Source organism: Triturus cristatus, chromosome 1_1, assembly GCF_964204655.1.
Source record: "Triturus cristatus chromosome 1_1, aTriCri1.1, whole genome shotgun sequence".
NCBI classification, from domain to species: Eukaryota; Metazoa; Chordata; class Amphibia; order Caudata; family Salamandridae; genus Triturus; species Triturus cristatus.
The window spans coordinates 13,543,732-13,556,869 of NC_140579.1; the positions used below are offsets into that span (position 1 = coordinate 13,543,732).

General features: G+C 48.0%; 1 pseudogene; it reads right to left on the reverse strand.

Moving 5' to 3' along the window:
- The window catches only part of LOC146869131 (proteasome subunit beta type-7-like), a 78,578-nt pseudogene that overhangs the window by 2,340 nt on the left and 63,100 nt on the right, over positions 1–13,138 (reverse strand).

The window sequence follows — 13,138 nt, forward strand, 5'->3', positions numbered from 1 at the left end:
CCTACCACTTCCGAAGGAAACCAGGGCAAAGAGCGGGGACCAGAAGAGACAGCGGCAGGGCAGAGGAGGCTGAGGAGAGATGCATGTTCAAGCTCAGACATAAAAATGGACTGCACCATGGCACTGTGGGGGTCCTTTGGAAGAAAAAGAATAATACTTTGGATGACCTGAAGATGAAAGAATCTGCTGGGTGCAAAATGGCAGAGTGGGATCAAAGCAAACTCCCATGTTTTGACAGAGTGAGTATGGGAGGGTAGAGTACTCAGCCTCAGGTGGTCATAAAGCAGCTGACCATGCACTGGGGGGTGGCAATCATTATAAGTCTTATCAATGTTGAGTATGAGCCACAATATGCAAGATAAAAGAAGAATAATAATATGGGACACAATAGCTGCCGAGATATCCAGGAGGATCTAGGGAGCCAGGACTCCCCGATCCACTGCAAGTTTAAGATTATCAGTCACATACATGAAAGCAGATTCAGTGAAATACATGAAAGCAGATTCAGTGACATACAGGAAAGCAGATTCAGTGACATACAGGAAAGTAGAATCCGTGACTTACAGTAAAGCAGGTTCAGTGACATACACGAAAGGAACGTAGATTCAGTGACGTACAGGAAATCAGATTCAGTGACATACAGGAAAGCTGGTTCAGTGACATACAGGAAAGCAGATTCAGTGACACAGGAAAGTAGATTCAGTGACATACAGGAAAGCTGGTTCAGTGACATACAGGAAAGCAGATTCAGTGACATATAGGAAAGCAGATTCAGTGACATACAGGAAAGTAGATTCAGTGACTTACAGTAAAGCAGGTTCAGTGACATACACGAAAGGAAAGTAGATTCAGTGACGTGCAGGAAATCAGATTCAGTGACATACAGGAAAGCTTATTCAGTGACATACAGTAAAGCTGGTTCAGTGACACAGGAAAGTAGATTCAGTGACACAGGAAAGCAGATTCAGTGACAAACAGTAAAGCAGGTTCAGTGCTATGAAATGGTCTTAAACCAGACTAATTAGAGTCCAGGAAAGATTTGAATTCAACAAAAAATAAACCTGAGCATGAGTATGCTTTTCGATTGCTTTGGATGGCAATAGGAGCAAAGATATGTGGTGAAAATTGCTCACGACAACCGGGTTGGAAGAAAGTTTTTTTGACCAACAACCCGATGAAGTGTCTTTTCAAATTGCAAGTCCGTAGTCGGAATTCAAATCATGGCTATACAACTAATACAAAGTTGTTAGAAGTGACATAATATTGGTATTACAGGTGATTTCTGACTTCAGCATGCATCTGATATTACAAATAATCTCAAAGTGAGATTAGCATATATAATATAGCGTCACATTGTATTATATTATACTATAAAATATTTATACACTGCACGTCTCAAAGTGAATTTTGTAAATAAAAAGTGTTATTAGTAACTTAATAGTGTCCATTTTGTTAGCTTCTGAAAGATCTAAAGCTTAGTTAACCTTCCAGGACTGAAAACTGGTGACCTGTAGGCTTTACAAGGATCTCTACACCAGAGGCCGTATTACCACAGGCGTGTGCCAGCGCTTTGTGTGTCCCTGGGGCACTTTGGCATTACAGAAGGGCCCGCAGCCCCCTCTGTAATACTGATAGCGCTGGTGTATTACCACATGTGTGAAGCACAATCATCACCGCTCCTTCTGTGCACTGGGTGATAAAGCGACACTAGTGAAAATCATTGCTACATGGGCAGAAACTCTCACCTCCATGTTGGGCTTGAAGCGATCTTCCAATACAGCGATGGCAGCATCTGATCCGGAACCTGTGGCCGCAAGATGAGAACGGATTAGAACCAGCATCTAGTGACAAGTCACCCCTCATCATCTACAGACAGCTCCAGATGTACAGTATGTATGTCTGATCTGTCTACATTTATGAATTTGTCATCTATCAAACGGTGTATCTGTCAGTCTCTGTGTCTGCTCATCTCTCCATCCATGGCCGTGTGTGTTTGTCTGCCTCTCGGTCGGTCATTCGTTCTCTTATGCACGTCCATCCATTAGTGTGCATTAATCTATCTATAAGTCTCTAGAGTACTATGTCTACTTGTGTAATTGTCATAAAGGCATTCTCTCCACCATGGTGCACTGTCCATTACTCAAACACCTCAGTCATGCTTACAGTACAGGAAAGAATGTCTTACCCATGGCGACGAAGGGAAGCGTGTCGGTGGATCCATGGGGGTAGATGGTGTACAGGTGGGACCCCTTGCAATCCACGCCGCCCACAATTATAGATGCGCCAATATGGCCCTGGTACCTGTGGCAGAGGAGGGCAGTCATATGCACAGAAGTAAGTACATGCATGACCTTAATCGCTTCTCGACCTATGCTAAGGCACCATTGCACACGGAATACGCAGCCACTTGGATCTAAACGGAGGACGCGGTGACCAAGAGCATGCCTGCCTCAGCTCCCAGTGCTGGGTTGTACAGCGCCAACATACAACGACTAGACGAACATCTTCAGGGAAGGGGGGGGGGGGTAAATGAGAAGACGGGGTGGTCATTACCAAGCATTCCTTAAATCTCATAAGAGGGACGTGTGAGGCCTGTGCTCCATATCAGTCAGTAGTTACTGGCAGAATCTACTTTGGCATCTGCCATTTACTACTAGCGCCTGTGGCTGCTGTTTTCTCCCGTTGTACACTTGACTCTCCGTGGGCAGTAAGGGCAAGCAGTCAAAGCTGTCTCTAGGAGGCAACAGCAACACAAGCAATTTCACAGAAATAAATTCAAAGTCTAGTCTGGTTTATATCTTTAAAAGGAATGCCCAGAATACTTCTAGGTGGGCCCAACACATGCCACATTTTCAAAAAAACTTAAAACTATGGGCGGAGATTTACATCACCAAACCTACTTTTACAGTTTTTTATAGTAGATATTCCCACTCATGTGGCTGGACAGCTCAGCCATATGCAGGAATCTAGTTAGAATGTCTTGCGGCATTTCCCACAGGCTACTAATCTCTGTGCAGAAACTATATAGCACAGAGTTCCTACAGAGGGAATGGAGCCATCAGTGCAAAATCAATTTTTTTAAAACGTATTTTCACTGCAAAAAGCCCTTTATCTTCACCCCCATCAAATGTGGGAGTAATACGTTCCCCTTCCCATCCTGGAAGGGGAATTACTTCAGCCTTTCCAGCCACTTTATCTACACAATAAACCTATGATTCATAAGTTCATATAGCCAGGGTGGCGAAATAATCTCTATTCTTTTGAATACCATAATGTTCTCGGAGGCGCGATCAACATATACTATGGCCAAGACCAAAGAACATTTTTCAAAGTATCAGAATCTATTGGACAAACATATTAAAAATATACGTAAAAATCCCTAACATGACTGAAACACATCACCGTTCCACACAGATCAAAAAAAGTAATTTTGAGGTAATTTAGTCAATTCTTAAAGTAGCCCTGTAGTATGTATATGAAAAGAAACATCTCATTTTCATAACAGCCACAGAAGAGAAGATTAGCTGCAAATTACATTCAAACTGATTTTTTGAAGTCTTCATCGGGGGAAGGAGTGTTCTTTGTCTGCAATCCTTCTATCCTAGTCTGCAGATAATTTTATATGCAAATATCAATGAAAGGGATAACTGCTGATAGCAATTAATGGAAGAATTAACATTATTGTACACCATCTATTTTTTTTAGGTCTCGCTGAGCCCAGCGCATGCGCTGGCTCGAAGAGACATTTTGTATGTGGGAATTTCAAAGTGCTGCTGGCTGGCCTAACGCTTGCGTTCACGCGATCGTGCACGCGCGCAGCCGGTCGCCAGCAGCACTTTGAAAACTCGTGCGTCATCGCGATTGCGATCACTTTCGCTTTCAGAGCAATCGCGATCACGATGACGCACGCGCACACACAACTCCCGCGTCTCCCCCTCCCCCACCACATATTGCATCTCCAGCCGCTCGCGCATGGCAAACGCTTGTTTTTTATGTGTCACCGGACTTGGGAATATGTTTACTTTGAGGACGGTGGTTCGCGATTTTAAATAAATGTTCTACCCAAAATCCATAAAAATCCCATCGAACCGCCCTGTCGACCAATTGTCACTACTCAAGGAAGTTTACACGAACCCGTGGGCAAATATTTAGATCGCCATCTTCAACCCAGTGTGAACACCATGAGATCTTTCATCAAAGACACCACTGACTTCTTGGTTAAATTAAACCAAATCATCATTACAGAAGATGAAGACATTACCCTATGCACCGTGGACGTCAACTCACTATATACTTCCATCTCCCACCAACCAGGTCTGGAAGCCATCGAACAAGCTCTATTGCATTCCAGTCATCCACACGAATTACAAGTTTTCCTAATGGAACTGATGCAATTCACCCTCCTACACAGTTATTTCCAACATAACGATGAATGGTTCCAACAACTAACGGGTACTTCTATGGGAAATTGTGCCGCCCCAGCATACGCCAATATCTTTATGAATCAGTTTGAAGAAGATCACATTCTCACCATACAATCATGAACAACCCATCTAAAATTATATCTAAGATTCATTGACGACATATTCATCATATGGAAGGGTCCAGTGCACATTCTTGAGAATCATCTCGACAAACTCAACCAAATTGATCACCGCTTACAGTTTACCTCAAACATTCATCGACACACAATCACGTTCCTGCATGTTAACATCAACAAAACGTCCACTGGATTTGAAACCAACTTATACAGAAAAGCCACGGATAGAAACAACACTCTTCACTACCAGAGTTTTCATCCTCCATCTCTCAAACAACACCTCCCATACTCCCAAATGCTCAGGGTAAAAAGGATTGTATCTAACCCCAATAAAGCCATCGATCAACTTAACACCTTAACACAAAGATTCAGGTCTCGTGGGTACCCAGATCAGGTACTACAAGAAGCAATAAAACGTTCAACCACCAAAAACCGTAATGAACTTCTCACAATTCAATCCAAACCCGTCAAGAACCAAATTACAGTAGTTTCCAAATACTCCACCATGAGTGTCACCTACAAACGCATTATCAAAAAACACTGCCAACTCCTTAAATTGGAACAGGATTTCAACCACATTTTTGATGAAGAACCGATCTTCGCCTACACCAGAAATAAAAACATCGGGGAAATGCTTAAACAATCAGTACCACCACCTATTCACTCTACGTTTAAGGGAACTATCCCATGTTTAAACTGCAACAGTTGCAACAACATCATAAAAGGCGAATACATCACACACCCTATGAAAGGGCACAAAGTCAAAATCAAAACAACCGCGACATGCGACACCTCTAATGTAGTCTACATGCTCAAGTGCCCCTGTGGCAAGATTTACATTGGACAAACTGAAAGGAAAATAAAAACCAGACTCAATGAGCACAAATCTAACATTAGAACCAAACAGATGAAATCATCAGTCGCACAGCACTTCGTGGAAGCCGGACACAACGTCAGCCAGTTAAAATTTTGCATTCTGGAGACCATTGTTAAAAAAGAAGGACGGGACAATCACAACTTTTTACTGCAACGAGAAAATTATTGGATTTATCTCTTAACCCCTTCCCCGCTCATGACGGAACCGTTCCGTCATGAGCCACGGTTGCCGTGTGCTCATGACGGAACGGTTCCGTCATGACAATCCTGTTGGCGGCCGCTCCGCCTGCGCGGCGCTGATTCCCCGCCTGTGCGGGGGGACAACGCAAATGGGCGGAGTCATGACGGAACCGTTCCGTCATGAGCACAGCTCAACTGTGGCTCATGACGGAGCGGCTCCGTCATGAGCACAGGCCCACCGCGCTGCCCCCCTGCCCCCCCCAGCGCTGCAGCGGAATGTCCGCAGCAGCGAAGGGGTTAAACACCATGAAACCATTCGGAATGAATGATCGCACAGAATTTGCATGTTATCTTTAATTGCTTAATCAGTTTAGAACTCTTCGGTTAACATGACTTATTTTTCCACACATCATCAACCAAGGATTCTATTTCGCTCATTTTTAGTTTGATTCTTGTTTTAACATTTAAACTTAAATTTGATGTTCTTGTTCCTACGTGTAACACAACCCATCTTTATCATTGTGATTGTTTACATTTTCTTTGTTCCTTATCAACACATTGCTTATATCGCACACGCATTGCCCCACCGCGTCATTATGAAAATTGGAAATTCTCAGGGTTCTTTAAACTTCTTTAAACTTTTTATTTTTCAGTACACCTTATCATCCACACAGTATCCACACACCGTTCGTGCACTATTAACCTCATCCACTATATTGCTTTCGAAGTCTTTTTTCACATCTACACCGTTATAGTCTTCTTTCTCTATCTAACACTCCCATTGACGTCACATCATAAACTTCCACATCCAATTCACCGCTAGCAAACTTCCCGCGCACCACCGGCTTCGTACGGAAATGCGCCTTACACTCGGTAAGTGTAATACTAATATTCAGACTCGTGTTAGTTTTTTAACTTTCTATCCTGCTCACATAACCTGTTACACGCACCTTCGTCGATAATCCCTATGAAACCATCACCGCTTTTATTAATACTCCATTACTATTCTTCTCACGATTTTTCCCACAATATCACTGAAGTATTTTCCAAATCACTATATCCGTAGCTTAATATTAGCACTTACCCTGGGAACAACGGATCACCACTTATCTACATCGTCCCCGCACTTTTTTCGCCGCGCTGTCTACATCGCTCACGATTCGTTTCCCCATATCACAATGCATGGGTGAAAACTAATCCTCGCACAGCATACTCATTACAACTTTTATTATTCATAGACTTCCCCTGACGAAGGCATGAATGCCGAAATGCATTCGGAATACATAGCTAATCAGCTATTTAAGCGTATATGATTTTCGTTATGGATTAAAAAACGTCATTGATGAAAAATTTGAATGCTCAATAAAGTTCTTTGAAAACAAAAAACTTACAACCACTTGCTTACAACATTGGAAACCTCTTTCGAGGACTACAGTCAGTGCCTGGGGTGGTGTGGCTCACTGGTTAAAGGCGGCAGACCCGGAAGCAGAGGTCGGTCAGGGACCAGGGTTCGATTCCCGACGCGGCAGGGTCTTGGGCCAAGGTCAGCGGACTCGATAATTCTCGCCTCGGTGCCTACTCTAATCATGGATCACACTCAGCAACTCTGGGCAATAGCTTGCTTAATCTCCACTTACGGCCCCACCAGTGCCGGGGATGCTTGGTCTTCACCTTGGTGATGCCCAGTAAGGGACCATCTCACAGGGAAAGCCAGGATGGGTTCCCCAGCAGTACACAGCGCCGGGACACTCTGCTTGAGTAGCTGAGCGCTCAATAAAACACCAGATAACATAACATAACATAACACCCCAAGGCCTGGGGGTGCACCTTGAAGTACTTTGAGGACGTGTCACCGGACTTGGGAATATGTGTTCCATAATTTGGGTAGCTAGATCGCCCATGAAGGCTGGACGTCCTGTCTCCTGCCCTCAGCTGACACTTAACAATACACTGCAGTCTGGGAGTTGTAGTGACTGTTTCAGTTAAAGCAACTGTATCACATAGCAAAGCTTGTAAACGGAACGCCCCGAGTTGTAAATAAGGTCTCCAGTAACGATAACCTGTTCCGTGTCCAGTATCGTTAAAGGCTTTGGTCTGTAGTCTCTGTCACGCCCCCCGTCAGCTGAATAGAAGGTAGAGCCCATGCCTGTGGGATAGACATGTGTAGGTCTGTCTCTGCAGCAGCTTGAGCAGCACGCTCAGCACCATGAACGAACATCACTGAAGCCGGTGTTCACATCCGTGAAACAGGACAGTGGGGTAGGACGGAACGCGCCATCTTAGTGTAGCGTAACACGACAAATCCCCCTGTAGGATACTGCTGAGGTTATAATCACTCAACATGGCTGCCGCTCGGATTTGGTAGTTATTGTGCTCGGTCTAGTGTTAAATGAATATCTAGTACATTCACCACCAGTCACATACCTCATAGTGCTGTTGTCGCAGGCCAATGGCTGTTTTGCGGTTAATGATAAGCACTGGTGTCTGAAACTATTTTTGAGCCTACTCGCTGCTCAGTAATGGTATTGGTAATGTTATCAGCGGATATGTAACTTCTTAGATTACATAACGCTTGAACTTTAGCAAAACGCAAAACTTTCTTTGCGGGTGTGACTTCTTGCATTCTAGGTGCTTTCACTTTATCAAACAAAAATTATTTTCTACAATATATGCCTTATTACATGCCACAACGCTTTCACTTTAACAAATTGCAGCGCTTCCTTTTCCGAATTTTAACGTTTTACATATTCACAACGCTTTCACTTTACCAATGTAATGATGTAGGTTGCCTGTATGGCGTAGATGCCCCCCAAGGAAGTGCTGGAAGCAGGACAGGTAATTATAGTAAGCCTTTATTCACCAGGTAAACTCTTCACCGAGAGAGCGCCGGGCAACAAGCTCCGTTCGCTGCTCTCGCGCCGCGCTGACTCCTCGCGCATGCGCAGTAGCGTCCGATATGGCCGCTACGCGCATTCCTGCCCTGACGTAGTGCGCGTCAACTAGACCGCGACACTACATATCTCCCCCTTTTATACCATACCACACAAAGTTCCTCACCGGGTGGTCAGTCCATTACATAGTCCCTGAACTTGGCTGGTCTCACCACTGCTCGCCCAACCCGGGTGTGTCTTACCGGGGTGGTATGTCCTTCTCGACCTCCTTCTGCGACAGGGCTTCCCCTTCTACCTTCCAGAGTGTCCTGGCCCTCTCTCTCTCCGTTCTCACCGTCTTCCTGGGCTCTTTCTTCCGGGGCCCATCCTTCCGGTATGTCTCTCTCGCCGTCTTGTTCTACACCCCTGTTCTCTCCGCACTCTCCTTTAGGAGCTCCTGATTCCCTTGTCGCCCCTTATGTTGGTGTTGCCCCTTCCGTGTCCTCCCGGGGCCATTGTAAGATTTTGTTGCACTTGGCCATGCGGTCGTGGGACCACACATTCCCATCACTGAGCAACGCTGCTCTGTCGTACACTTCTTCCACTCGTAGGGGTGGGGAGTACTTGCTGTCTCCCTTTCGCTTTAGAACTGCCAGCTTCACTCTGACCCACTCCCCTTTTTCCAACACTGTCTCTTTCACCTTTCTGTTGCGGTTGTAGTGTTCCGTGTAAATGCGTTGTGCCTTCTCCAGGTTGTGTTGTACCACCGCTGGAGACCACTTGCTGGTGATTGTCTTCTCTTGCCAAGCAACATTGTCTCTGGTGAAGGGTTGCCGTCCTCGTAGGATTTGGAATGGGCTGTACCCCGTACCTGTGGGGGTGATGCGGTATGCCCAGATGGTGCTTTGTAATTCTTTTTCCCAGTCTTTGCCCCTCGTGATGGCAGCCTGTATGGAGCCCATGAGCACCCTATTAAACCTTTCTACTTGTCCGTTACTTGCCGGACGATATATCGACGTGTGTCTGAGTAGAATGCCATTCCTTTCTGCGAATTTGGACCATTTGTCCGATGTGAATTGGGGACCATTGTCACTGATTATAGTTCTGGGGATGCCTTCCCTGAGGAATACCGCCTTGAGGAAGCTCAATATTGCGTCTGTGTCCATGACCTCTTGAATGTGTACCTCTGGCCACTTTGAGTACTTGTCCACTAATACACATAGGTATTTGGGTATCCCCTGATCGTCCAGTATAGGTCCTAAGATGTCCACAGCCACCTCTTCCCATGGGTTACTGGGATTCGTGAATTTCCCCAGAGCCGGCCTCATTGGTTTTAGTGTCTTGTCCGCTCCTTGGCACTGCGCGCAGTCTCTCACGTGCCTTTCTACTTGCGTATCCATCCCCGGCCACCAATACGTTTGTTTGGTCCTGGCCTTCGTCTTCACGATTCCCAGGTGTCCTTCGTGTAATATGGATAGCAGATCCGGTATTATGTTCTCCGGTGGTATCACTCTGTTTCCTCTGTATACGAACACCCCGTCGTTCCCCATCGACAGCTCCTCTCGAACCTCGTAGAACTGCCGGACTTTGGGCCTCTGTCGTCTCCTCTCCGGCCACCCTTGTACGATGTACTTCTTGATGTCGCCCAGCTCTCCATCTGCTGCGTACGCTTCTTCCCACTCCTGTCTACTGATGGCCTTTTCCGGATCGTCCGTCAGGGCTACCATTGCCGATGCCCTGCTGAGGAAATCCGCTATCTTGTTTCTCGAGCCCGGTATGTACTCCACGTCGTACCGATACTCCAGGAGTTTCAGTGTCATTTTTGCAATCCGGGGTGTGGCGCTAGCATGGCCGCTGGACGTCAGAACCTTCACTAGGGGTTTGTGGTCCGTCTTTACTTGAAATCGTGTGCCCCACAGGAACTGGCGGTACTTTCCCATGGCCCAGACCACGGCTAGCATCTCTTTTTCGATCACGCTGAACTTTTGTTCCGGTGACGTCAATGTCCTGGACGCGAAGCTGATCGTCTCCGTCCCGCCTTCTGGTCTTTCTTGCATGAGCACCGCTCCTAACCCTTTTTCACTTGCATCCGTCATCAATATGGATCTCCCCAGGGGGTCGTACCCATGCAGCGGGATCGCCTGGCTGATTTCGCGTTTCACCATGTCAAACTCTCCTTGCGCTTCTTCCGTCCATGCAAACGCAGTCTTGTCCCTCGTGAGTTGTCTCATGTTGTGTGTTTTCGTGGCGAAATGGTGGACAAACTTGCTGTAGTATTCCGCCATCCCTAGAAAGGACCTTACTTCTTCCTTGGATGTGGGTGGGGGCGCGTCACAGATGGCCTTCACGTTCCCTTTCTTCGGTGTTATCCCGTGTTCTCCTATCTCGTGTCCCAGGTATGTGACTGATGTCATTCCGAACTGACACTTCTCCCACTCAGCCGTTAGACCATTTTCCTCCAAGATCCTTAACACCGCTTCCAGCTTCTCGTCGTGGTCTTCTAGCTCCTTCCCCATTACTAGGATATCATCCTGGAAGTATTGCACTCCCTCTATACCCTTGAATAGGCGGGCCATCAGCTTTTGGAACACTGCTGCAGCGGATGCCAGTCCGAAGGGCATGCGACAGAACTGATAGCATCCGAACGGCGTTATGAATGACGTCAGTTTCTTGCTCGTGGCATGCAGCACCACCTGGTGATATGCCGACTGCAGGTCGATGGTGGAGAACCATTTTACGCCTTTCGTGCGGGCCAACATTTCCTCTATGCGCGGTAATGGGAATTTCTCTACCACGATGCACTTGTTTAATTCTCAGAGATCCACGCATAAGCGCACCTTGCCTGACGGTTTCATGGCCACTACCATTGGCGCCAACCACTCCGCGCTGTCAATCGGCTCGATGATTCCCCCGTCCTCCAGTCGGTGTAGTTCCTGTTGCACTGCCTCTCTCACAGCGATCGGTATGTTCCTTACTCTGTGCGCCACAGGGCGGACGTTCTCCTTGAGGACGATCTTGTGGGTGAACTTCTCAAGTTTACCGATCTTGCCGCCGAACACTTTCGGGTGTCCGCCCTGCCATTTCGCTGCCGTCGCCTCTTCTCCGTCCAAAGTCACCAGCACTTGGGTGTCCCCTCCTGGATTCAGCTGTATGCCCAGCTCTCCTTGGTCCATCCACCCAAGGACTGATGGTCCCTTCTCCGCGACGTATAGTTTACAGTGGGCGCTGCGTTCCTTGAACTGAAACAGCAGTCTCCTGAATCCTACCATCGGAATGGGTTCTCCTGTGTAGGTGACCGGTTGTATGTCGGGTGGTTCTAGACGCGAGCCGAGTGTGGGTTTGAACCTCTCGTTCCACACTGATCTTTGGACCATCGTGTACGGAGACCCCGAATCTGCCACTATGGTGATTCCAACTCCTCCGATGAGCATGTCGCACGGGGGCTTGCGCGCTCTCCTCCCGTCGATGCCCAGTACCTGGTCTTCCACACACAGGACTTCGTCGTCTTCCTCCTGGCCGTCTTCTTCTTCCCCTATATCCTGCGCCACGAATTTCACCGCGCGTTGTTTCCCTTTCCTTCTGCACACCTTCTCATAGTGTCATGATTCCGAGGCCGACGGCGCGGCTCTGAGGATAAGACTCCATATCCCAGCAGCCCCCGCGGCCACCCGCCGGAAGAAACGTCTTCGCACCCCGGGCAAGTATAAAAGGCGCGGCAACCTGGTAGGCGGGGCCAATGATTCCCGTTTGATCTAGTGAATCCTAACGGCTACGAAGAAACCCCTGCATCGTCCCGCGACTCCCTGTCTTCCATCCAGCCGGTGACCCGACGTGGATTCTCGACATCTGATCTCCCGACGACTCTGAGGAGGAAAGCAGGCCTACGGTTCCACCGGCTCGCCTCAGCAGATCCTGAGGCACTCTCTGCTCCTCCAGACTTCCCGGCGCTCCTCCGCCCCTGGATTTCCCGGGCGTGAGTGGCAGCGCCACCTACTTCTACGGACCTCCCGGCGCTCCTCCGCCTCCCGGATTCCCAGGCGTGAGTGGCAGCGCCCCCTCGACACTTTCAAGCAGCAGCGGCTCCTGCGCTCCTCCGCCCCCCGGAGTTCCTGGGCGTGAGTGGCAGCGCCTGAGTCCGCAGGCTGTCTCGAGCCTTTCCTGGCGCCTCCCCGTGAATAAACGAGGAGCGCGAGCGAGACCTTCCCTCTCTCCTCGTCCCATCCGTGAAGTAACGGAGAGGGACTCGCAGAGAGCGGCCATAGGGAAGACAGAAACCCCAGGTCTCTCCCCTGCTGTCCCTTCCCGACCTTCCCTCGCCCACCTGTCTCCTCGTCCGAGGGTATTTCACGTGCACCGGACAGGGGTCGGATGGGCGGGGGGCCCACACATAGCATCAACGTGATCCTGAGGAGAAGAAGCACTGGGACCACGACAGAATCATTGGCCCACGAATATTTCTCCTCCTGATCTCGTTGACGCAAAAACATGGCATCACTAGACAATGTAATGGCCTTGTTGACCCAGATCCAGCTAGAATTAACGGCATCCAGAGCGGACTCAGTCGCCTTGCACGGCCGTTTGGATCGCCTGCAACGCAATCCCTTCGACGCAGGGATGCCCTCTCCTGTGACCACTCCGCAGGTAGTGGTGGAGATGCCAGCTCACGTCCCCT